This window comes from Puma concolor, chromosome C2 (assembly GCF_028749965.1).
Source record: "Puma concolor isolate L17-30 chromosome C2, mPumCon1.1.hap2, whole genome shotgun sequence".
NCBI lineage: Eukaryota > Metazoa > Chordata > Mammalia > Carnivora > Felidae > Puma > Puma concolor.
Genome location: NC_141675.1, coordinates 41,951,735 through 41,978,166, shown reverse-complemented (window position 1 = coordinate 41,978,166; position 26,432 = coordinate 41,951,735). Strand labels below are relative to the sequence as shown.

The following is a 26,432-nucleotide window of genomic DNA, read 5'->3' as shown; positions in this document are numbered from 1 at the left end:
TGGTCAGTTATTCCAGAGGGTGCAAGCTGGGTCTGGTTGGGTCCACTGAAGCCAGAAACTGGATAACGCATGGCTAACAGAGGTCCACTTCTATTTTATGCTTCCTTCCTGGCATGGGAATTAACTTTCCAGTTTAATGGAGTAATACAGGAACAGAGTTGGTGCTAAGGGCAAGCTTTCAGTTATCTTGGATTTTTGTTGGCCATTGGCTCTTCCTTTTGGTTTAAAATAGCAGCCCAATGGTACTGTGCCTTGTGCTTATTCTGACACAAAGTACTGGCTTTAAATATCCCTGACTGAACCTCATGTCAAGTGGTCAAGAGGAAACAGTTATGGATTCAGTCTGGTTTAGTTTCTCTTTGATTTGAAACTTAAAGCATGGAAATGAGATCATCTATAGCACCCTGAGTGGGAGTAGTTCAGTTGAAGACCCAAATGATAATTAGCATATTAAGTCACTTTGGTCTTCCATTAACATATTTTATTTTTTTTAGAGAAGTTTTAGGTTCACAGCAAAAAGTGAGCTAAAAGAAAAAAGAGAGCTTCCAAATGTCCCTGTGCCCACACCTACACAGCCTCCCCCACTATCAACATCCCTTATTACAACGGTACATTTGTTACACAGTCTATGACCCTAAATTGACACATCATTATTACCCACAGTCCATAGTTTCCATTAGGGCTCACTCACTCTTGGTGTTGTACATTCTATGGATTTTGAAAAAAGTATACTGACACAAATCTGTAGTATCATGCAGAACAGTCTTGCTGCCCTAAAAGCCCTCTGTACTCTACCTATTCATCCTTCTCTTGCCCTAATTCCTGGCAATCATGTATCCTTTTACTTTCTCCATAGTTTTGTCTTTCCAGAATGTCATGTAGTTGAAATTATATAGCATATAGCCCTTTCGGATTGGCTTCTTTCACTTACTAATATGAAGTTAAGTTTCTCCATGCATTTTCATGGCTCGACAACTCATTTCTCTTTGGTGCCGAGTAATATTCCATCATTGGGATGTATCATAGTTTATTCATGCATTCCCTTGCAAGGATATCTTGGTTGCTTCCAAGTTACAGCAATTTTTAAATTTTTTATTTTATTTTTAAATTTTTTTAATGCTTATTTAGTTTTGAGAGAGAATGACAGAGTGCGAACGGGAGAGGGGCAGAGTGCAAGGGAGACACAGAATCCAAAGTAGGCTCCAGGCTCCGAGCTGCTAGCCCAGAGCCTGATGCGGGGCTCGAACTCACAAACTGAGATCATGACGTGAGCCAAAGTCAGGCATTTAACTGACTGAGCCACCCAGGAGCCCTAATTTTTTTTTTTAATTTTTCAAAGTTTATTTATTTTTGAAAGAGACAGAGACAGCATGAGTGGAGGAGAGACACAGAAAGAGAGAGAGAGAGAGAGAGAGAGAGAGAGAGAATCCCAAGCAGGCTCCCCACTGTCAGCACAGAGCCCAATCAGGGGCTCAAACTCATGAAACCGTGAGATCATGACTGGAGCTGAAACCAAGAGTCAGACGCTCAACCAACTGAGCCACCCAGGCAACCCCCAAGTTTTAGCAAGCATGAATCAAGCTGCTATTTTTGTGTGGACATGAGTTTTAAATTCATTTGGGTAAATAGTAAGGAACCCATTCCTTGTATTACTGCTACCATTCATTTCATCTGCGGGGTGTGTGTGTGTGTGTGTGTGTGTGTGTGTGCGTGTGTGTGTGTGTGCGCATAGATGCACACAAAATGTATCAGGTTGTATTGCTGATAATACTATTTTGAACAAAGACTTATCTAGAGAATCAATTAAGAGCAAAAAAATAAACATTTTAATTTCATTTTTACCTATTCAATCTCTGCTGGCCTTCCTTTCTTTATGCAGATCTCAGTTTCTCACCTGTATTATTTCCATTCCTTCTAAAGAACTTCCTTTAACACTTCTTCCCAAGTAGGTTTATGGGCAACAAATCCCCTCAACTTTTGTTTATCTGAGAAATTATTTTTCCTTCACTTTTATAGGATAATTCTACAGCATACAAAATTCTAGGGTATTGGGGTTTTTTTCTCTTAACACTTAAAATATTTCACTCCATTTTCTTCTTGTTTTCAAGGCTGCTGAGGAGATGGAATTCTTCCCTGTGCTCCTCTATAAGTAAGGTGCTTTATTGCTCTGGGTTCTTTCAGGGTTTTGTCTTTTGTTTTTTGTTTGATCTTTGATTCTCTAAAATCTGAATATGATTTTCCTAGGTGTCATTTTTTGTTTGGTTGTTTGGGTTTTTTTGTTTTTTTGCATTTACCCTGCTTAGTGTTCTCTGAGCTTTCTGGACCTGTGGGCCGGTGTCTGACATTAACTTGGGGGAAATTCTCAGTCATTATGGCTTCCAATATTGTTTCTGTGTCTCATTTTCCCCTCTTTCTGATATTCCCATTATATGTATGTTACACCTTTTGTAACTGCCCCACAGTTCGTGGATATTCTGGCATTTTTTTGCTTTTATTTATTTATTTTTCAATCTTTGCTTTCCAGTTTTGTAAGTTTCTACTGTCCCATCATCAGGCTCAGAGACTGTGCCCTCAGGCCAAGCTCAATCTCCTGCTGAGCCCATCAAAAGCATTCTTCATTTCTCTAATAGTGTTGATCTCCAACATTCTTTTTTAATTCTTTTTTAGAATTTCCACCTCTCTGCTTAAAATGCCTCTGATCTTGCATGTTGTCCACTCTTTCCATTAAAGTCCTTAGCAGATTAATGATAGCTTTATTTTGCTCTGTTTTGTTTTATTTTTTTTTTATTTATTTTTTTTTTTGTTAAACGTTTTTTATTTATTTTTGGGACAGAGAGAGACAGAGCATGAACGGGGGAGGGGCAGAGAGAGAGGGAGACACAGAATCCGAAACAGGCTCCAGGCTCTGAGCCATCAGCCCAGAGCCCAACGCGGGGCTCGAACTCACGGACCGCGAGATCGTGACCTGGCTGAAGTCGGACGCTTAACCAACTGCGCCACCCAGGCGCCCCTGCTCTGTTTTGTTTTAATCCCTGGTCTGATTATTCCAACATTCTGGCCAATTCTGACTCCAGTTCTGCTTGTTTAGTCTCCTCAACCTGTTTTCTGGGGTTTTTTTTGTGTGTTTTCAGTATACACTGTAATTTTCTGTTGAAAGGTAGGCATGTTGTAGGAGGGTAAAAGTAACTGCATTAAATAGGCCTTTAGTCATGTCATGGTAAGGTGTGGGGGAAAGGGAAGCATTCTACGGTCCTACTGTTACGGCTCAGTCTTTCCATGAGTCTATCCTCCTTGACCAAAAGTTCACCAGCACTTCTCAGTCCCCTCCAACCCCAAGGCAGGACAGGAAGGCAAGAATGAGCTGGAGTTGGGTGTTTACCTTCCCCCAGGCAGATTACAAATTGTGACACAACCTCTACAGTAGGTTAGGTTTACTAAAATAGCTTCCCCTTGTGGGCAGGCCTTGTTAAAAAGAACAGAATGCTCGAGTGTGTTTCTAAATGTTTCCTTTTCCCCTCTTCCTGCTGGAACCATGAGGGGATTTATCTCTGATGTTCAGTCTGAGGATCTGGTCAAGCCCGGGGAGTTAAAACTCAAAACCATGAGGATGCCCCCATGATTGCATCTCACTGGAGTTTTTAACTCTGGGAATTGTTCACACTGAACCTTTAGCAATTTGTCAATTATGGTTCAGGTTTTCCTGTCCAGGCACCAGTTCCCTACTGATGTTTCTGCTCCTGGATCTGCCCTGGTAAATTGTGCTTCTCTGTATGAGCCGTCTGCCTCTCCAATGCTTAGGGTCATGGCTTGCCTTATGACCTCACTTCTCTGATGGGTCTGAGATGGGTTATTGATCTTTCAGTTTGTACAGCTTTTTACTTTTGTTAGGACACAGTGGCAACTTCTTAGCTCCTTACAGACTGGACTAGAAACCAGAAGTTAACCACTCTGTTTTGAAATCTTGAAGAACTTAGTGGAAACAAAGACCGTAAAATCTACCAATAAAATGAGCTAAGACTTTGGGATCAAGCAGAGTAGCACAATAACAATTTCGAGTTGCTAAAGCTGATATTCTAATTTTCTCTGAGAAAATGACAGGGTGCAGGAGTAGGGAATATCAAGCAAGAAAGCGCTGCTTAACTGAATTAAAAAGGAGTTAGATATCGTAGCATTGGTTTAAAAGTATGCTAAAACTATTCATTTCACAAAAAAAAACCACAAAACTACTTGTCAATAAATTGATAGTTTTCTTAAAAAAAGTAATTTTTTTTAAATTTTTAACATCACACACTCCAGGCGTACACATGAAATGTGAAAGAACACAGGTGCTGTCTATTAATTTAATGGCAAAATAGAGGCATACCTCAAAGATATTGTAGGTTTGGTTCCAGACTGCTGCCGTAAAGCAAATATCACAATAAAGTGAGTCAAATGAATTTTTTGGTTTCCAAGTGCATATAAATGTTATATTTACACTATACTGTAATCTATTAAATGTGCAGTGGCATTATGTCTAAAAAACAATGTACATATCTTAATTTAAAAAACACTTTGTTGATAAAAAATGCTAATCGTCATCTTGAGTTTTCAGAGAGTTGTAATATTTTTGCTTGTCGAGGGTCTTGCTGGCTGCTGACTGATCAGTGTGCTGGTCGCTGAAGGTTGGGGTGGCTGTGGCAATTTCCTAAAATAAGACAACAGTGAAGCTTACCACATCAGTTGGCTCTTCCTTTCATGAATGACTTCTTTGATAACATTTTACCTACAGTAGAGCTTCTTTCAAAATTGGGATCAGCCCTCTCAAACTCTGCCGCAGCTTTATCAACTAAGGGTATGTAAAATTCCAAATCCTTTGCTGTCATTTCAACAATCTGCACAGCATCTTCACAAGGAGTAGTTTCCCTCTTAACAAACTACTTTCTTTGCTCATCCATAAGAAAGAACTCCTCATTCCTTAATGATTAACCATAAGATTGCAACAACTCAGTCACATCTCCAGGCTCCACTTCTAACTGTAGTTCTCTGGCTGTTTCTACCACGTTGTAGTCACTTCCTCCAGTGAAGCCTTGAACCCCTCCAAGTCCTCCATGAGGATTGGAATCAACTTCTTCCAAACTCCTGTTCATGTTCATACTTTTACCTATTCCCATGAGTCAATGAATGCTCTTAATGGCATCTAGAATGATGAACCCTTTCTAGAAGGTTTTCAATTTCCTTTGTCCAGATCTCCAGGAGGAATCACTATCTTTGGCAGCTATGAAATGTATTTCTTAATTAAGAAGACCTGAAAGTCAAAATTACCCCTTGACCCAAGGGCTGCAGAATGGATGCTGTGTTTGGCAGGAATGAAAACAATATTAATCTCATTCTACGTCTTCATCAGAACTCTTCGGTGACCAGGTGCATTGTCAATGAGCAGTAATACTTTGAAATGAATCGTTTTTCTGAGCAGTGAGTCTTAAAAGTGGACTTAAAATATTCAGTAAACGATGATGTAAACAAATACGCTGTCATCTAGGCTTTGTTATTCCCTTCTAGAGCACAGGCAGAGTGGATCTGGCATAATACTTAAGGGCCCCAGCATTTTCCAAATGGTCAATGAGCACTGGCTTCAACTTACACCTTCATTAGCTCCTAACAAGAAAGTCAGTCCGTCCTTTGAGTATTGTCCTTTGCCAGACATGCAATGACTTCTCCTCTCTAGCTATGAAAGTCCTCCATAGAAGCATCTTCCACCAGAAAGCTGTACATTGAAAATATGTTGCTTAGTGTAACCACCTTTATTAACCACCTTGGCTAGATCCTCTGGATGACTTGCTGCAGCTTCTATATCAGTGCTTGCTGTTTGCCTTGTACTTTTTTATTATGGAGATGGCTTCTTTCCTTAAGCCTCATGAACCAACATCCATTAGCTTCAAACTTTTCTTCTGCTGCTTCCTCACCTCTCTCAGCCATCATAGAACTGAAGAGAGTTTAGGTCTTGCTCTAGATTTGGCTTTGGCTTAAGAAAATGTTGTGGCTGGTTTGATTTTCTATAGAGACCACTAAAATTTTCTCCATATCAGCAATAAGGCTGTTTTGTTTTCTTATCATTCATGTGTTCACTGTAGAACTTTTTTTTTAAGTTTATTTATTTATTTTGAGAGAGAGACAGCACATACCCGAGAAGGGAAGGGGCAGAGAGAGAGGGAGAGAGAATCCCAAGCAGGCTCTGCACTGTCAATGCACAGCCCAACGGAGGGCTCAAACCCATGAATCGGGAGATCATGACCTGAGCCACAGTCAAGACTAGGAAGGAAGCTTAACCGACTGAGCCAGCCAGGTGCCTCTGGAGTAGCACTTTTAATTTCCTTCAAGAACTTTTCCTTTGCATTCACAAGTTGGCTAACTGTTTGGCACAAGAGGCATACCTTTCAGCCTATCTCAGCTTTCAACATGCCTTCCTCACTAAGACTAATCATGTCTAGCTTTTGATTTAAATGAGAGATGTGCAACTCTTCCTTTTATGTGAAGAGACCATCGCAGCATTATTAATTGGCCTAATTCCAATATTGTTGTCTCAGGGAGAGGGTGAGAGACAGGGAGAAGGCTGGTCAGTGGAGCAGTGAGAACACAGACAACATTTATTGATTAATTTCACTATCTTACGTGGGTGCAGTTAATGAGGCCCCCAAACAGTTACAATAGCAACATCAAACGTCACTGATCAGAGATCACCATAACAAATATAGTAATAATGAAAAAGTCTGAAATATTGGGAGAATTACCAAAATGTACACAGAGACACAAAATGAGCAAATGCTATTGGAAAAATGCATCACTAGATTTTTTTTTCACAGAGAGAAAGAGAGAGAGAGAGAGAGCATGTGTGCACATGAGCGATGGAGGGGCAGAGGGAGCAGAGAGTATCTTAAACAAGCTCCACACACAGTGTGGAGCCAGCACAGGCCTAGATCTCACAACCGTGGGATCATGATCTCATGCAAGGATTTGTAAAAACACGTCAATCTTGTTCTTTTTATCTAGAAAATATGAACATATACAGAATATACATATACAGAATATATACAGAACATATACAGAATAAGAACCACCAAAAGAAAATAAAATCATTTTTCAACAAAAGTGAAAAATAACTCTTCATGGTGCCACTAGCACATCTGTAAGGGCTAAACCTGAATGGGCCACAAAAGACACTAAGGAGCGTGTCACAGAGCTATATTTGCATCATAAGCACTCTGTCATTACTTAGCTTGTATGTGATACATTAGGTGAGAAGTGCGAGGCAAACCACTGCTTGCCCCTGCACTGATCGTGCACCACACACTATGAAGTAAAGCTACCAGGGGTGGTTAAAACACACACACACACACACACACACACACACACACACACACACACGCGCGCGCGCGCGCCAGGTATAACGTAGAACATTCAGAGTGGGGGCTCTGTTAGACACTTGCACACCTCAAATGGAGTGCAAAGTACTTCTTAAGAAAGCAGCGTTCCTTCAGCTGTATAAAGAACATCTTCTTCCCTACAACATACAGGTCTCAGTATGCCAGGCAGAATGCATTACATTCTTAAATCTTGGGATTTCACAGAGTAGCATAGGATATGGGATTGCATGAGGAATAGTGCAGGAGCTAATGTTTGCAGGAACTAGCTGTTGTTTTTGTTTTTTTTTGTTTTTTGTGTTTTTTGTTTGTGTGTTTGTTTTAGGAAAATCAAGAAATACTGGGGAGAAGCAAGCTGTACAATTACTGATATAAGACACGTGGAGAGAAGAAAATTCCTTATTCACAGCAAGACTTAAGGCCTGGGACTTCCCAGACAGCCCATGAAAACCTTCTCCCAACCTAAGGAAAAGACAAAGTCCAAGTTTAGAGTAGAGAAGAGGAAGGCTTCTCTCCCAGCTCATTCTCCAGGCCACTTCCCTATACATAGCATATGTGTATTTTCTATAGCACAGAAAATACCAGAAGAATGAAGCCATGCAAGATTAGTACTTAACAGAAAGCAAGCAACATGGAAGCTCTGTAAGGATATGGGAGGGGGAAAAGGGAAGAAAATAAATAAACAAACAACACATGAAAAATGCACAATAGAAGAATTACATCACGAAGCAGGCGAAAAAAGAGCAAGTGTTTCACATTAAAATCCAAAACATTAAAGACAATAAGTATGGCATTTCTGAAACAAAATTCAAAGATGGGTTGCAATGGCTCGAAGGAAAGAAGACAGGAAACAAAGAACTGGAAAAAAAAAAAGAAAAACAACTCAGAAAAGGAATGGAGATGGAAACAGATAAAAATGGATAGAAATGGAAAAAAGAACATCAGGGTGAAATTTTGAGTCATATTAAAGGCATTAAAATATACCAACAGCAATTGAGAAAATGTAGGCAAATCAAAAAAGATGTAGAAAAAGAAAAAAATAAACAGCAAATGAAATACACATAATATTCTCCACATATATAATTGCTGCTCCTGGTGAAAAAGACAGCAAATGAAACAAATAATATTCAAATATGTAAAAGAAGTATTTTCTGTAATAAAGAAGATTTGAGTCTACAGAAAATATATATAAAAAATTCTAGAATATAAAGTGATGTTTACAAAATCCTTAGAAAAAGGATTTCATACTAGTTCAAATAAAAAGCAGTATGTATTTGGGGCGCCTGGGTGGCTCAGTCAGTTAAGTGTCCAAGTTAGGCTCAGGTCACGATCTCGCAATCCAGGAGTTCGAGCTCCACATCGGACTCTGTGCTGACAGCTCGGAGCCTGCAGCCTGCTTCAGATTCTGTGTCTCCCTCTCTCTGCCCCCACCCTGCTCACGCTCTGTCTCTGTCTCTCAAAAAGTGTATAAATGTTAAAAAAAAAAAAAAGGTAATATATATTTTCAAAAGTGAAATAACTCAATAATATACTTCCCACTGGTATCTCTTATAAAATAAACCACTTAGCTGGTATTGCACACTAGATAATGTATAAAATGTATATCATAATCAATGACAAATGGTTGGTTCAAGGACAATATTTTAAATAGTACTAAACTCACTAATAATAAAAGAAAGTCCTTAGAACCTGGTCTTAAAGAGGAACCTATAAGCAGAGCTAAGAATGAGGAAATGAGCTGAGGTATGTTCTAGGCAGTAGGGAGGTTTCTTACCTTGAAGAATTAATGGGCATGAATTTCAAGGTCCACATAAAACGAGAGGAGACCCTGAGATCTGCAAGAAGTGAGAGTGCAGGAGGATTTGTTTATCTCTGCTTGGTACTCAGAAGAAAAAGAAAATACAGTACCTGAGAATTCCAGGTAGTAGATCTGGGCCTCATGATTTTAGGATCAAATTTACATCACCTGGATTACATGATCCAGAAACTTTCAGCTTGTCAGCTTTTTACGCAGAAATTCAGGTAAAAATTAGTCTCTAGTCAGCACTGCTCTAAGAGATCTTGGTATAAGAATACAAAAAATGCAGGGCGCCTGGGTGGCTCAGTTAGCTGAGTGTCCAACTTCGGCTCGGGTCATGATCTCACGGTCTGTGGGTTCGAGCCCCTCATAGGGCTCTGTGCTGACAGCTCAGAGCCTGGAGCCTGCTTCGAATTCTGTCTCCTTCTCTCTCTGCCCCTCCCCACTTGTGCTCTGTCTCTCTATCTCTCAAAAATAAATAAATGTAAAAAAATTTTTTAAAAAAGAATATGAAAAACGCTCTGGAAAGATGCTCCCACAAAATAGACATACATGATTGTCATGCACACACACACACACGCACACAAATCCTCACTAACGGTGAATTCACTATGTAGTACACAACACAAAGCGATGTGTGTATGTCATATTTACCCATATTTAAAGGCATTTTTACATTTTTAGATATCTGGAAACAACGGGGTATTAAAATTATAATCAGTAGCTGGTTTTTTGTTTCTGAAGAATATGAAGAGAAAGGTTACATCTTACAATTGATGACATTTTAGCTTTGATGATACATGCAAATCCATGATGAGGAAAGTCAAACAAACAGTGAACAGCCTACTACAAGAGTAAGTATTTGGAAGATAGAATGATACACTGAAAACAATATGAAATTAGAATTAAAATGGTTTTTGGGGTGGCACCTGCGTGGCTCAGTCAGTTAAGTGACCGCCAGCATGGAACCTGCTTGGGATTCTCTCTTTCCCTCTTTATCTGCTCTCCTCTTGCATTCTCTCTCTCTCTCTCTAGAAAAAAATAAAGAAACTTTTTAAAACATGATTTTTAATGTTTATGTTTTTTGAGAGAGGAAGCACACAAGCACTCACACCAGTGCAGGGCTTGACCTCATGAACCATGAGATCATGACCTGAGCCGAAATCAAGAGTCAGAGGCTTAACAGACTAAGCTACCCAGGTGCCCCAGTGATTTTTTTTTTAAGTAATTGGCATAGTAGGAAAGAATAAGACATTAAAAAAAAGAACAGGCAGATTTAAAAATCACTTAAATACCATCAAATGGATGAACAGGTTAAAGATATAATGAGACAAAGACGAAGAGAGCAATAAAAAATTAGAAAAAAAGCCAGGGAAAATTCTTAGAGATGCCACAGAGAGTGCAGGGACAGAAAATAAAAACAAGAGATGAAGGGGCCATGTAGGAGAGCATGACAAGTCTAACATCAGTTAAATGGGAATCAGAAGAAGTAAACAGAGAAAAGAGATGCGAGGTGATGCTCAAGGAAGCAATTGCTGAGAATATATTGGGATGGATAAAATATATTAATATTCAGTATCAAAAGCACAATAAGTTAATAAGTAAATTAATTAAACACCAAACCATACCTAAACAGAATGCCAAACTAAACCTAGAGGTAACAAGAACACTAGAAAATATTTAGAGACAAAAGGCAAAAAACACTCTCTAGTTCAACTCATGTAATATGGATGAGCAGGAGACATTACAGTCCATTTTGAGGCTTTAAGTGAATATATTAGAAGGAAAAAAATGGACTGAAAATTCATGACCTATCTCCCCATTCAAAAAAGTATAAAATAATAGAGTACACCCAAAGAAAGCAGAAGGAAGGAAATAATACGTAGAGGAAGTAAAATTACAAACATGGAAAACAAGGATAGAAAGAATCAAGAGAATCAGAAGCCGCTTCTTTGAAAAAGGTAATAGAAGAGATGTTTCTCAGGCAAACATATAGAAGAAAAAGGAAACAAAGACAAAAGCAAATTTAGGAATGAATGACAAAAGAGACAATCACAAAAGAATCTTTTATATAGCTTAGAAAATGCTATGAAAATTAAGACTGATAAACTGTAAATGTTGAAATGAACAATTAAAACAATTACTCATCAAAAGTAACTCCACAGGGGCACCTGGGTGGCTTAGTAGGTTAAGTATCCAACTCTTGATCTCAGCTCAGGTCATGATATCATGGTTTGTGAGATGGAGCCCCCTGCCCACCTCCAGTCAGGCCCTGTGCTGACAGCATGGAGCCTGTCTGAGATCCTTTCTCCCTCTCTCTCTGCCCCACCTCTCTCCCTCTCCCTCCTTCCTCATCCCTCCCTCTCTCTCTCTTCCTCTCCCTCTCTGTCTCCCCCTCTCTCTATCTCTCAAAATAAAATAAGCTTAAAAAAAAGTCACTCCATAAGAATGGTGAAATCAAACTTAGAACCATTAAAGAATTGAAACTGGTATCTAAAACGTACCAGTGACAAACTAAATGCAGCAATAAACAAAATACATACTGTTCTTTTATATGATGCCCCTCTCCACAGCCAATGGAGAAATGGTGGGTTGTTTGTTTGTTTGTTTGTTTGTTTGTTTTTAACATTTATTTACTTTTGAGAGAGAAGGGGAGAAGAGAGAGCTGAGGACAGGCAGAGAGAGAGAGGGAGACACAGAATCTGAAGCAGGCTCCAGGCTCCAAGCTGTCAGCACAGAGCCCAATGTGGGGCTCAAACTCACAAACCACAAGATCATGACCTGAGCTGAAGTCAGACCCTTAACCTACTGAGCCACCCACCCAGGGGCCCGGAATGGCTTTAAGATAAGCCAACTTTACAAAATTTAATCATGTACTTTCACTACACTAAAGAGAGAAAAAGTCATGTTGCCATTTCAGCTGATCTAGGAAAAAAGCTTTTGATAAAATTCAACACCCATTTGTGTTAAAATCAAATGAAATAAATAACCTTAGCAAGGTAGAACCACATAAGAATTTCCTTACCCAGATGATACTCCTACCACAAACTCACATAAAATATCACACCTTGATGATGAAGTTTTAAGAATGTTCTTTTAAAAGGGGAAAGAGGGGCGCCTGGGTGGCGCAGTCGGTTAAGCGTCCGACTTCAGCCAGGTCACGATCTCGCGGTCCGTGAGTTCGAGCCCCGCGTCGGGCTCTGGGCTGATGGCTCAGAGCCTGGAGCCTGTTTCTGATTCTGTGTCTCCCTCTCTCTCTGCCCCTCGCCCGTTCATGCTCTGTCTCTCTCTGTCCTAAAAATAAATAAACGTTGAAAAAAAAAAATTTAAAAAAAAAAAAAAAAGGGGGAAAGAAAACAAAGATTCCCAGGACTAACATTTCTATTCAACATTGTACTGGAGTCCCTAATATATATAATAGAACATAAAGAAGATTTTAGAAAAAGTTATGTGAAATGAAAGGAAGAAACAAATTATTCGCAGAATACATGATTATTTATACAGAAAAAAAAGAAGAAAGTGAAGATAAGTTACTAGTATGAATAAGAGTTCAGTGAAGTTGAACAAGATTAACAGACAAACACTAACTGTAGTTATAAACACCAAGAAAAAAGGTGTGTAAAATTTAATTGATACCATTAACAAGACCAAAATCATCAGACACAGGAATAAACCTAGCAAAAATAATACATGTCTTTCAAGGAAAATCATGAGACTTTGTTAAAAGAAATAAAAGAGAGCCTATATAATATGGAGAGAGATGCCATGTAATGACTAAGGTATCTTTGTATGATAGAGACAACACTTCTCTCTAAGTTAATCTAAACATTCACTATAGACCACACTCAGTCACTGGGTGCCCAGGGAAAGGAAAAAGTACACGAGGAAGAAGGGGAGGCAAGACAGGAAGGTACAATTTATCTACTTCAGAGTTCTGTTCTGACAAAATTCCAAGTTGAGAATTCGCAGGATGATTTGAATTTTTAAAAGTTTTGGGGCGCCTGGGTGGCGCAGTCGGTTAAGCGTCCGACTTCAGCCAGGTCACGATCTCGCGGTCCGTGAGTTTGAGCCCCGCGTCAGGCTCTGGGCTGATGGCTCGGAGCCTGGAGCCTGTTTCCGATTCTGTGTCTCCCTCTCTCTCTGCCCCTCCCCCGTTCATGCTCTGTCTCTCTCTATCCCAAAAAAAATAAATAAACGTTGGAAAAAAAAAAAAGTTTTTCTGCAGTCTTTATCTTTATAGACAAGAATCTCCAGCTTAATAGGGAGCCTGGATGGCTCAGTGGGTTGAGCATCTGACTTGGGCTCAGGTCATGATCTCACAGTTTGTGGGTTCAAGCCCACATTGGGCTCTGTGCTGACAGCTCAGAGCCTGGAGCCTACTTGGATTCTGTGTCTCCCTCTCTCTCCCCTCCCCCACTTGCTCCCGTGCACGCCCTCTCTCTCTCTAAAACACATAATAAAATTAAAAAATATTTTTAAAAATGAGTCTCATGCCTCTCAATGTTCTCAGTTGTATTATCTGGTCTAAGAGGGAAAAAACAAGATTGAAATTCTGGGGAAAGTGAGAGGAGAGCTCACTTAGATGAAAGCAATGCTATTAAGGACTCAAATTTAAGAGGCTGGAATTCTCTTACACATAATTTTCTTAAAAGCCTGCATAATTTTAATTTTATTGTAGTCATCACCTTCAGACACTGATTATTTTGGAGAAGCAATCACTGAAACCTGAAAAATCAAGGTCTGATGAGAATCCCTAAATAAACCACATTTCAGAAGCCCAACTCTAAAAAGTAAAGAAAGGCGTTTTAAATTTAACATCCCAAATTCTGTATCTCTTCTCTACTGAGGAATATGATGTTGCAAATACTAAAAGCAGAGAGGGAGTATTAAATAAAAATTTAATTGAGTTAAGAGAAGTATCTGGTGAGTTTATATGACATATGGATACAGAAGTAAAGCAAAGGAATAACAGAAAACATCTGCTGATAGAATTTACAGTAATTATTTAATTTTGGCTTATAAAATGCTGACATTAAAAATAATTTCATTTTATACACTTATCACATGTAAGTGGTTTCATCATTTTGCATTTGGATACCTGATCAAAGACACTCTATAAATTATATTATTTCTCCAATTTGCTAATTAATAGCTAGTTGTCTCAATACCTCTTACAAAATAATGTCTTTTTTCCATTCATTTTATTTTATTTATTTATTTTTTATTTATTTATTTTTGGGACAGAGAGAGACAGAGCATGAACGGGGGAGGGGCAGAGAGAGAGGGAGACACAGAATCGGAAACAGGCTCCAGGATCCGAGCCATCAGCCCAGAGCATGACGTGGGGCTCGAACTCACGGACCGCGAGATCGTTACCTGGCTGAAGTCGGACGCTTAACCGACTGCGCCACCCAGGCTCCCCTTCCATTCATTTTAAAGTGAAATTTATTTGTATTTTGTTGGCTCCTCTACCAAATCTTTATATGTTGCTATTGCTAGGTCTTAATCATGAGCTCTCTTTGCTTTCCTTCCCAGGTGTATGTGTTGTTGGCGCTTTAAACACCATTTCTATGCTGACCAGTAACATATTTACATGCCAGGTCAGATCTTTGCTCTGACAGCCAGACAGGACGTGTATAACTTCCTACTTTATATCTCTGCGTATCAAAACAAGACCTTTTATCTTGCCCACAAAACATGGGTCCTCCTTTGGTCTTCTTCTAGCTCAGAAGTTAGTGAAACTATATACCCCGTATTTCAGACTAGAAATTTAGAGGATCACCCTTGAGGCAAGGTTTTCTAAATGACTCTTCCTCCTTCTCATCTCACTCTTCAGTGCAAGCTGTATGTCCTCTCTGAAAATTGTACAGACATAGTAAATAATGACTGTCTCGTAAATAACCCACAATTATCCACTTTTTTTTTTTTTGCAAGTCATGTCAATTTCCTTACAGAACAGCTGGAGCCCTGAAAAGTCAATGTTGGACTAAGTACCCTGTTTTGCCAGAATAACTATTCTTTTCTTCATCACCAGGAAGGTATTTCTTAAAGATACCCATACCAAGCTATCCAGAGTAACTAAGTTAAATGGGGTCTTTGTTTTAAGGAAAAATACAGGGCAAATGTAATCAATTGCCATTATTTTATTATATAATTTTTATAACCACCCTCTCTGGTAGTAGATATCTTTAACTCCATTTCACAAACCTGAAATTTGAGACTTAAAACGGTTAGCTAACTTCTCAAAGTCTGTTATCTGACTACAAAATTGGCCTTTTTCCGCAATAGTGTTGCCATATCCCCTTAAGAGCCTACTCGAGAATCAGGGAAGAATCAGAAATATCCTTGGCTTCGAAATCTCCCAGCTGAGCCAAGGTCTAAATTTCCTGTGGAGATCTTACCATGTGCAATCTCGCCAAAGCTTTTACAACTTTAACTACAGTTATCCTTCAGTGACCTACCTGTTCATCCAATACCTGCACATCTACTTCAACACAAAACAGTTTAGAATTAATAAGAATAAGAACCCGTCTCATTACAGCTTCTGATATCTCAAGCTGCTTTTTTTATAGCCCATAAATATCTGGAATTCAAAATGTCATTCTCCAAATTTTCAATATAATTTTAGTTGCAAGCGGAATATTTACAGAGGTTATTTTGCCACAGTGGCAAAACATTTTTGTTAAATACTGCTATTTTATAGCAAGAAATAAGCATTAACTGACACATGAGTGTGTAGCCAGAAATTTTATGTTCCCAAGGAAAATGCTCAGAAATAGGTTTCTTACTCTTTGCTAAATTGCAAACCAACAGATTTCTGACTCTCATGAAATGCTGGATGCCTGGAGCATTATTTACCAAGATTGAGAAAGAAAATGAAGGTAGATGATTGGGGAAGGAGCAAGGTGGGACAAAGATAGGTATTTCTTTCTGACTCTAACTTGCTTTCCATTGTTTTTGCTATTTGTGTCAGAGTAGAGTTTCCCAAACTTTCCCAAAGATAAAAATGACTTGAGTCTTTTTTTTTAAAATCCAGAGTCTGAAGAATTCTCTTTGGAAATGCTGACTCAGTGATCTGAGACAGGACTGGGAGAACCCGCATTTTTAACAAATATGCTAAGTGGTTATTTATTACAAAAAGGACAATCGTGAATATTAGTGGATCATCTAAGAGCCAGGTAATTAACATTTAATAAGTAGGTTCTTTCTATAAGGGCAGGGGATTCTGTTGAAATAGCTATTTAAATGCAGCATTTTTTTATGACAGCGTTTAGTGCTTTAGAGCTTTTTAATGAAGATCTTTAAGTATGTCTTGCCAAAATGGCAAAATACTTTAATTAATTTGCAGTTCCCATTATAGGCCCAGAATAACTTCTGAGTTGGCTGTGTGGAAACCTTCAGATCATGGGTTCCAAAGTTTACCTTGGCTGTCCATGAAACTTTGGTAAGCATTATTAAATAAATATATTTATATATATATGGAAAAAGTAATAATATCCCCCAAAACTCAAAATAACTTTTGCAAATCAATGAGAAAAAAAGACAATCTAACCTTATAGACAAAAGGATGTAGACAAATATAAAGAGAACACTCACCACTAATAAGAAAAAAGAGGCTCAAACTCATTAATAATTAGGAGGATACAACTCAAAATCACATGAAGTTCCACCTTTCATTTATTATCCTGGCCACTTTTAAAGTAATACCAACCATCAACAAGGAATAAATCTGTTGCATCAATCCACAGAGAAATTTAATGATGTCTCATAAAGCTAGGGTGACCATAAAAATGTATTTGCAAACCATGAGGTTTTTAGAATAAACCAGTGTACTAACATGTATAAAATTGTGTGATATTTAGTATTTTTTTTATTTATTGACAAACTGTTTTGATTACACTGATGGATTTATAAGTAGTTCTCTTCAGAATTATTTTTGAAAATGAAATTTCTCAAAAATTTGAAACCATAATTGTATACCTTGAAGCAAAACAGAAAAATAACTTTATATTTATTTAAACATTTAAAATAGCAAGCAGAATAATTATTCTGGAACATGTTTATATACTTAAAGCGGTTTGTTAGCCATAATTATCTTTGGTTCTTTTCTGAAAAATTGTATTTCATTTAATGTGGTTTGTTAATTGATTTTTTATGAAATTATCTACAATCTTCTCCAAAGCTGATCTGTGTCTCACCAAGCAAGGGTTATCACCAATGTTTAAATTTTTTTTTACATTTTATTCACTTTTTGAGAGACAGAGAGAGAGCGCAAGCAGAGGAGGGGCAGAGAGCGAGGAGACACAGAATCTGAAGCAGGCTCCAGGCTCTGAGAGGTCAGCACAGAGCCCGATGTGGGGCTCGAACCCATGAACTGCAAGATCATGATCTGAGCCGAAGTCAACAGCTTAACTGACTGAGCCACCCAGGGGCCCCTAATGTTTACTTTTTTGAATGAACTTTAAAAAGCATTCATAATATTGTCAAATGTTTTATTTCTAGGAGAATAAACTTCCAACGCTTTATTTTGGTTCCATTAACTGGATGTTCAGTTGAAGCATTTTTAGATCTAATTTTCTGTGTGAAATACCTAAAAGGCAATATTCAATTGTTCGTGAATCTCCTCTGCTGCTAATGGAGTTCACATATTAACAGCCATTGCTGCATATTTCATTAGTGAAGAAATGACTTGGAATAAAAAATGAACACAATTTATTTAAGAAAACCGCAATTCGGGGCGCCTGGGTGGCGCAGTCGGTTAAGCGTCCGACTTCAGCCAGGTCACGATCTCGCGGTCCGTGAGTTCGAGCCCCGCGTCAGGCTCTGGGCTGATGGCTCAGAGCCTGGAGCCTGTTTCCGATTCTGTGTCTCCCTCTCTCTCTGCCCCTCCCCCGTTCATGCTCTGTCTCTCTCTGTCCCAAAAATAAATAAAAACGTTGAAAAAAAAAATTAAAAAAAAAAAAAAAAGAAAACCGCAATTCGATCTAAATGAAAAGCCATGCTTCTTAGAGTGATACAGTTACACACTCTCTCCAGATTCACATATTACCAGTAAAAAGAACATCTTCAGGCAGTTTGCTTAAAGCAACTATTAACTTTTGAAATAACAACCCCCTTTTTTTCCCTTAGATTATTATCTTCTGAATTTTATGAGATGGGTCTTAACTGTTAGGGCTTCAGGCCCCTACAAGCGCTAGAAAAGACCAACAGATATATTGTGTAGGTTTTACGGTTGCCATAAACTTTTTTGAAAGGGAAATTCAGTAATTCAGTACCCAGTTTTTAATTAAACATGCACTTTTACTGTTTTAACTCACTGGTGAAACGTTTTAAAATAAGTAATCGTTACCAAACAAAGGGCTGCAGGTGTTTGGGGTTGACAAAACCATTGTAGCAAGGTCAGTTAACCACTGTGTGCTCAGCTTCCGTCCTCTGCACATTATTCACATACACCTCGTTCCTTTATTTTCTAAACCCACCATATGGTTGCCTGCTATTTTCAGCTAAATGGGTGGCATGAAAAACTACGTCCAATACTTCCACCACCACTGTACAAGAATGGAAGGAGTTCATTGTTCCTAGCCACTGCTGACTGACCCAGTCCATGTTGCTTTATCATCCAGCATTCTGCATGCTGTCCCTGAACAGGAGGCATTAGCTATATTTTAATTGAAATGGATCTGAAAAATTAAAGCCAATTTTCACATTTAACCCTGTATTAAGGTTAGAACTCTGTTAACATGTTATTGCCCAGTATTCTAATGGAGCCATGACAAAAGCTATACAACATGGACATTTAACAAACCCACACTAGTTTTTATAGATGCAATTGATGATACTACTTCATTCGAAAAGAAAAATCCAGGACAGATGCTAAAGCCAATCAGGATTTGTGGATAAGAGTAGTTAAATCGCACTGCTGGGAACAAATGAGGATGTTTGTCTGATCTCCCCAAAATTGAAATTGTGTACACACTGCAACCTAGCTATTCCTTCTCTATACATTCATTAGAAACTTACACAGGGATACCTGGAAGCATAAAGGAGGGTTTTTATTACAGCATTTGAATAAACACATCACGGAACAAGACAGAATATAGCAAATTGGGATCTACTGTATCAATATGCCCAGCTCCCAACAAGAATATTAAGTGGAAAGAAAATAATGAACTGATACGTGCCTTATGATAACAGTCACATAAACATTAAAAACCCATAAACACTAATACGTATTATTTATAAACCTATATATTCCAGTGGAACTATGAAAACATGAAGATAAAGTTAAACCCTAGGTTCATAATAATGGCACCATTGGACAGGGGAAAGGGAATGGATCAAAGCTGATATCCTACAACTATAACTGAATGTAATACAAATGGAAGAAGGTATGCATTAACAGCTATTTCTGGGTGGGGACAAACAGGTATTATACTATTTTGTATTTTATGTTCTAAAATTTCACGCAGAAACAAAATAGTTTCATAATGAGCAATATCCAGTTTAACTCGGAATCCACTTGTTACCTAACTACTTTGCTTAAAAAAAAAAAAAAAAAATCCCCTACCCTCATGATCATCTCCAAGGAGCCTGAAAAAGAACACCTGGAAAATATGGCACTTTATCAAGGAAAAACTTTTTACAAATATGAAATAAAATGTATAATCAGCATATCACTGTTCTTGGCACATTACCACATACAATCATAGAGGAGAAGGTGGGAGAAGGAGGTAGGCAGATTTTGACTTACGCATAAAGGAAATCATTATTATGTTTAACTATTAAACATCTTCTTAGAAGACATAGTAAATAATACTTGAGAATTGACATTATTACAGTGAGAAATGATTAAAATATGCTGCTAAAATCTATATAAACTTTATGGAAATCTACATAAGCTTTATATAAGTATAAAAGATAGAAATAGCTACCTTCATGCAAATGAACTAGACTTTGGTTGCACTAATTAAGAGGACTACAGCTTAGTCAATCTAATGATAATACATGAGTTATAATGGATGTCAAAATCATGCTTTATTAAATTACCTTCAGAATCATATCTCAAGTTTCCTTTTATTTTGAGAAACATGACTAAATACATAGAAAAAAAGATTGTGCAGATTAACATGATTTCAGTAGAACATGTTTCATCTTCAAAATCTGATAAGAACTTTCCAATCCATAAAACACTGTAAGAGAAAACTGTGAATCAGGCTAGACACACATTTCAAAGAGCTGATGAGGTTGCAAATCACTTATGCCTCACTCTCAAGTAACCATGATAATGCTTAGCACTTGCATAGTGTTTTCTAGCTTCAAAGAGCCTTCAAACTTTAACTAATTAATCCTTACACTACCCAGTGAGATAGTGATAAGAAATCCCTTGAAGAGAGCATCTAACTACATAATTCGCATTTGCTTATACAGAATTCGGCATATATACCACGTTGTGTTTTCCTATCTTACTATTTCAATAAATCTTGAGAGAGATGATATCCATATGTGAATAGATGATACATAGCCATCTATTGTGAATAAAATGATGTACATTGCACTCAATCTGCAACTAAAAGCTAACAAAGAAAGATATATGTGCAGCCAACACGTGAAAAACATCTGGTACACTCTGCTGTATTTTCGTTTTTCATTCATTTTACATCTTGTTCTCAGCCATTCCAGAGTGGACTTGTTAGATGTGAATAGGTGAAAACTTTTTCATGGAGGATATGCAATTCTCTTGTTAATTTAAAATTATTTTTATTTCTCTTGAAATAAAGTGTTTTAAAATTAAAAGTCTATAAATTATGTTGAAAATAAGAGCATACCATATGGGATAGCTTCACCAAATGAAAGAATATTTAACTACTGTATTAAGAATTCTCTCTTCTAGGATTCCCTTCTCTCTGCAGGTAGCTGGCTACAGCGGTCTACCAAAACAAATCTATTCCTGCAGTAAAGGCCAACACTGGGTCACCCAGGAGAGAGCACTTTCTGCTTGAAAAGTGCTCTACATCTTTTCGCTGAAATAGGGGAAATCTTTACCCCATTTCCCTGTTTAACTGAAAATTAATTTAAAAATTAATTCTGTTCTTTTTCATTTCAAAGAAATTCTCACTTTCAATTGCTTGGCCCTTATCTAATCTCTCTAAATATCTAAATTCATACAGACACGCTCACACGCAAAAGATACAGTACAACTGCAAGACCATCCAACGTGTACAAATGCTGTTTTAAAAATTCTCCAGTGCACTATTTGCATTAAGGTTTTAGTTATTATTCAATGGCTGATCTATTTTACTAATGTCCCTAGGATATCACTGGCACATGTATGTACAATGTGAGCAACAGGATTTTTATATGTGCACACTTTCTTTGTAACTAAATTTATACAGTTAAAATGGTCAGCTTTGTTGTCAAAGACAGATACTGGCTACAGTTTAATTTTTTTAATATTCTTTCTTCTTTTCAAGTACTAAGCATTTGACCACTTAGGTTGACCTAAAACAGACTGTTAAATATTAAAATAGAATGAAAAAAGGTAACCTGAAAATATCTGATTTCGTAATGTAAATAACATACAGAGTCATTTCAGCTGTTCTTTAAATGAATAAATTACATGGAACAAGTTAAAGAGCTAATTATGCCATACTGATATATTTTTGAAACTCTAGAGAAAATAACACTTAATTCATTAGTAAGGGGAAATAAATTAAGGATTTTTGCATGGACCTACAAAAAAGCAATTGAGAGTTTTACAAATACTAAACTTTTACAAATACTAAGCCAGAAACAATTAAATATATCTTTTCTCCTCTTTCTCTCTCTTCTATCTTAATATAGATGTAAAAAGGTAGGATTGGAACATGGAACAGAGAGAGGCTGCTTATCAAAAGAGTTACAAAGATTTCCACAGGAGTCTGAGGTCTCAGATGAACAGTGGAAATGATATGGGAATGTAAATTGTGCAACCACAATGGAAAAGAGTATGGAGGTTCCTAAAAAATAAAATTGAATTACCTTATGATCCAGCAATGCAGTTTCTCGTATATAACTGAAATGAAATCACTATCTCAAAGAGATATCTGCACCCCAATGTTCACTGCAGTATTATTTACAATAGCCAAGACACGGAAACAATAGAAGTGTCCATTGGCAGTTAGTGGACAACCCAGGGGTCTTTCAAAGGTAATTTCATGATAAAGAAAATGTGGTCTGTACATCCACACAGCCACACACACACATGCATGCACACGCATGCACAAACACACACTGGAATACTATTCAGCCATAAAAATAAGGAAATCCTGTTATTTGTGACAATATCGATGGATCTTTTTTTAAAATATAGATGGATTGTAAGGATACTTTGCTACGTGAAATAAGTCAGGCAGAGAAAGACAAATGTTGTATTTTCTCATTTACACGTAGGGTCTAAAAAATATGTCAAACTCATAGAAACAGAGTAGAATGGTGGTTTCCAGAGGCTGGGGGCTGGGGGAAATGGGGAGATTTGAACAAAGAGTACAAACTTCTAGTTTTAAGATGAGTAAGTCTTGAGGATTTAATGTATAGGATGGTGACTATACTTAACAATATTGTATTACATACTTGAAAGTTGCTGACAGAATAGATCTTAAATGTTTTTACTCCACCACCACTCCAAAAAAGACGGTAGTTAAGTGAGGTGATTGATATGTTAACCTTATTTTGGTAATTATTTTACAGTATATGCTTGTATCAAATCATCATACAATTTCATGTCAGTATAAATCAATAAAGCTAGGGTGGCAGAGAATATCAAGGGATCTTTAAGAGTAGAAACATTAACAGCTTTGACAACTGCATTAAGTAGGGTTTTCTAGAGAAACAGAATCAACAGAATTTGTGTATATATGCATATTTGTGCATATATATGTTTGCATATACATGTATATGTATATAGATGTGTGTATATACTTATATATCCATCTATATATACATATATAGAGACAGAGAGATTTAAAGGAATTGGCTCACATGATTGTAAAGATTTGCCAAGTCCAAAATCTGAAGTCCAGGCCAGTAGGCTGGAAACCCAGGGAAGTGTTACAGTTTGAGTCCAAAAGTAGTCTGTGGGCGAATTTCCTCTTCTTCTGGGGACGTCAGTCTTTTCTGCTATGGCCTTTAACTGATTAGATGAGGCCCACCAAACATGATAAAAAGGTAGCCTGCTTACCTCAAAATTTAACGATTTAAACGTTAACCTCATCTAAAATATGCTTTCACAGAAACATCTAGAATAATGTTCAACCAAATATCTGACCACTTTGAACTAGACACACATAAAATTATTACAGCAGAGAAAGAAATTTTGTAAAATCTAGTATGTATTAAAATATCCTTCATGTATTTACTCTGATTTCATCTGGTTATATAGACAAGGTCCTGAATCCCTTAACTCAGTTCCAGGATTGTCATAGAAAAGAGAAATGCATCTACTGCTCATATTTCAGGACCAGTTTCCATATCAATAGATCACGAACTTGAGAAATTCTGCCAATCAGAGTCACTTTTCTGAGGAATGACAGTACCAGAACTTGAACTTGAACCCTAATGATTGACCTTCATATATTTAACCTTAGTCAAACTAATTTCAAAGCCTAAGGAGGGGCTCTCTTTTTTCAAGAATTGTTGTCCCTTCAGTGAAAGATTCTATCCTGGAAAATCTAGCCAAGTGATATATTTGGTTATAAGATGGTTAAAAAAAAAAAAAAAGAAAAGAAAAAAAATCTATACTGCCGATGGCCACGACAACGAGCCTCAAGGAAAAGTACTCTGCATAATAACATGAAAATTTGTCTGAATTAAGACAAATGCAGCATTTTGATAAAATTTTTCCTGTTTTAAATTGCTTCATTTTTGAGGGTGGATTTATCTTTTAAAAATATTACTGGTTTTTGTGACTGTATGCGTGTGTGAGTTCTGCAACATTTTTATGCAAGGTCAGACATGGAGAACTCATACAAGGTCAATAATGACGTAAGTATTTGGGTCTTGTGAGATGGTTTTGTCTAAAGTGAAAGGGGCCACTTTCTTCATCCTGGATCTCTTAGTTATGATAAGGCAAACTACAAAATAATTAAAAGTAAAAGCTAAACAAAGAAAAACTCATTCTCCAATGTCTGATTTGTTGTTGTCTCTCCTGTAAACCCCTTATGCTACCTCAAAGACCTCATTTAAATGTCTTCAAACATTAGATCCTGGTCTTGTGTGCTTAGATAGGGAATATCCATGCAGTAGCTACTTGGGGGGGAGCTGGTCTAAGCATAAAAATAAATGACATGTAGATCAGTGGGCAGCGGTCCAGTCCCAGATTCCCTAGTAAAGGCATGGATAAGCCTATCAGGATTTCTAGAAGTATGACGGGAAATGGAAATGGTTAACTCATAAAATTAAGTGAGAAGACATCACAGACTACAGTATACTGAGCAGAAAAGTGAGGTTGTATACAGCAATTCAATCTGGGCTTTGGGGTAAATCCCCCAATACTCCAATTCAATGTTACATCATAAAACATGTTTGAAATGAGTTAAATAAAAACCATTTGATTTCTAATTATTTTCTATCATTAATGGAAATAAAACCTCATGAAATCTAACTTTAAATTGTATATTTGTATATTTCAACTTCAATAAAACTTACCTCAATTGTAATAAACGTGATTTTTTTTTATGTTAAGATGCTATGATTAAATAAGAACTTCCCTAGAATTTTTACCCTGCCTGGTGTCATGGCCTCCATGTGAAATGATAAACACTGTGCAAAACTAACAAAATAATGAATGCGTCAAGATTTATCCTCTTCAGAACAAGAGTTGCTATATTTTTACTTATTTTTATTCTTATTTGAGAGAGAGAAAGAGAAAGTGAACAGGGGGAGGGGCAGAAGGAGAGAGAATCTTAAGCAGGCTCCGCACTCAGCACAGAGCCTGCTGTGGGGCTCAATCCTCGACCCTGGAATCATGACCTGAACTGAAACCAATAGTCCAATGCTCCACCAACTGAACCAGCCAGGTGCCCAGGACAAGAGTTGTTTTAAACTATTATCATAAAATGGTGTCTTCAAACATCGAGAGTCAAGCAATACCAATAAAAAATAACAGCAACAAAAGTTTGGCAAGAATAATATTACCAAAATATATTACCACTTATTTATTGGAATGTGAAAAGGAAGTAGAAACTTCTCACTTCAGTATGATTTCAGGAATCTTAATTATATTTTTGACACTTGTCAAGATGTGTCCTAGTCCCTAATTTCACCCTTTAAAATCTCTTTTTTTTAATCTTATATTTTTTTTCTTTACGTACAAGTTGGGTAAAACAAAGCCCCAGATTAAAAAAAAGAAAAACATTATAAAATACTTGGACAAATGTACACTTTGGTTCTCCATTCCTACAACCTTTGTCGGTATTTGTGTTTAACCTTGAACACTGACATTAAACTTCTTAAGTTACATTCTCTTTAAACAGAGATATCGTATTTTTTTATTTTCTCTCTATTAATAATATATTTTGAAGTCTCTTCTGCTTTTTAAAAATTCAAGTATGGAGCACCTGGCTCGCTCAGTCAAGTAGAGCATGTGGCTCTTGATCTTGGGGTCATGAGTTTGAGTCCCACACTGGGTGTAGAGACTACTTAAATAAACTTTTAGAAAAATGTAAAAAGAAAAAAAAATTCAAGTATATAATTATTCTAGTAAATGTAATTTATCCTTATTTAAGTATATATTTGCTGTTCATTTTATCTTACTCTCTGGGCTGGCAGCATATTCCCTTTATGGACAAGGGAGCTTTCTCAGTTTATTCTCTGAAATGAAATAAAAAGGGTTTGAGTGATTTCACAACTTTTGGAAAGAGATCTCAAAACTAATTTCTTTCATTTGATCTTTCCATGTAAGTCATGAATAACTCAATTGTATGAGCAAAGGTGATCCAAAAGTAACTAGAATTTTTCATAATTCATGGTCTCCTGGAGCTAAGAGTCTTTAAAAATATTAGCTAGAAACTTCTCTGGATTAAAATAATATTAATAGAGATTATTACAAAGTTTTCTTGGAGGTGAGTAGGGTTTCTAATTACATACAAATAATGAAAATATAAAGGTTGAAAAATATGATAATGAAAGAAACTCTAACTATTAGAATTAGTGAAATATATACAATGCCTTTTTCATCCAAATTACATATATCTTTTAAAAAG

At 37.1% G+C, this 26,432-nt stretch overlaps 1 long non-coding RNA gene across 3 annotated transcripts in view; it reads right to left on the bottom strand.

The window, feature by feature from the left end:
- The window catches only part of LOC147577213 (uncharacterized), a 410,290-nt gene that overhangs the window by 319,788 nt on the left and 64,070 nt on the right, over positions 1–26,432 (bottom strand). The window contains exons 3-4 of one of the 3 annotated variants that reach the window (XR_015240032.1): positions 9,172–9,232; positions 4,409–4,684 (exon numbers count right to left, since the gene is read on the bottom strand). The exons of the other annotated variants lie outside the window; for them this stretch is intronic. This is a non-coding gene — a long non-coding RNA (uncharacterized LOC147577213). Of the gene's footprint in view, positions 1–4,408; positions 4,685–9,171; positions 9,233–26,432 lie in introns of those variants that run through there. 3 annotated transcript variants of the gene reach the window in all.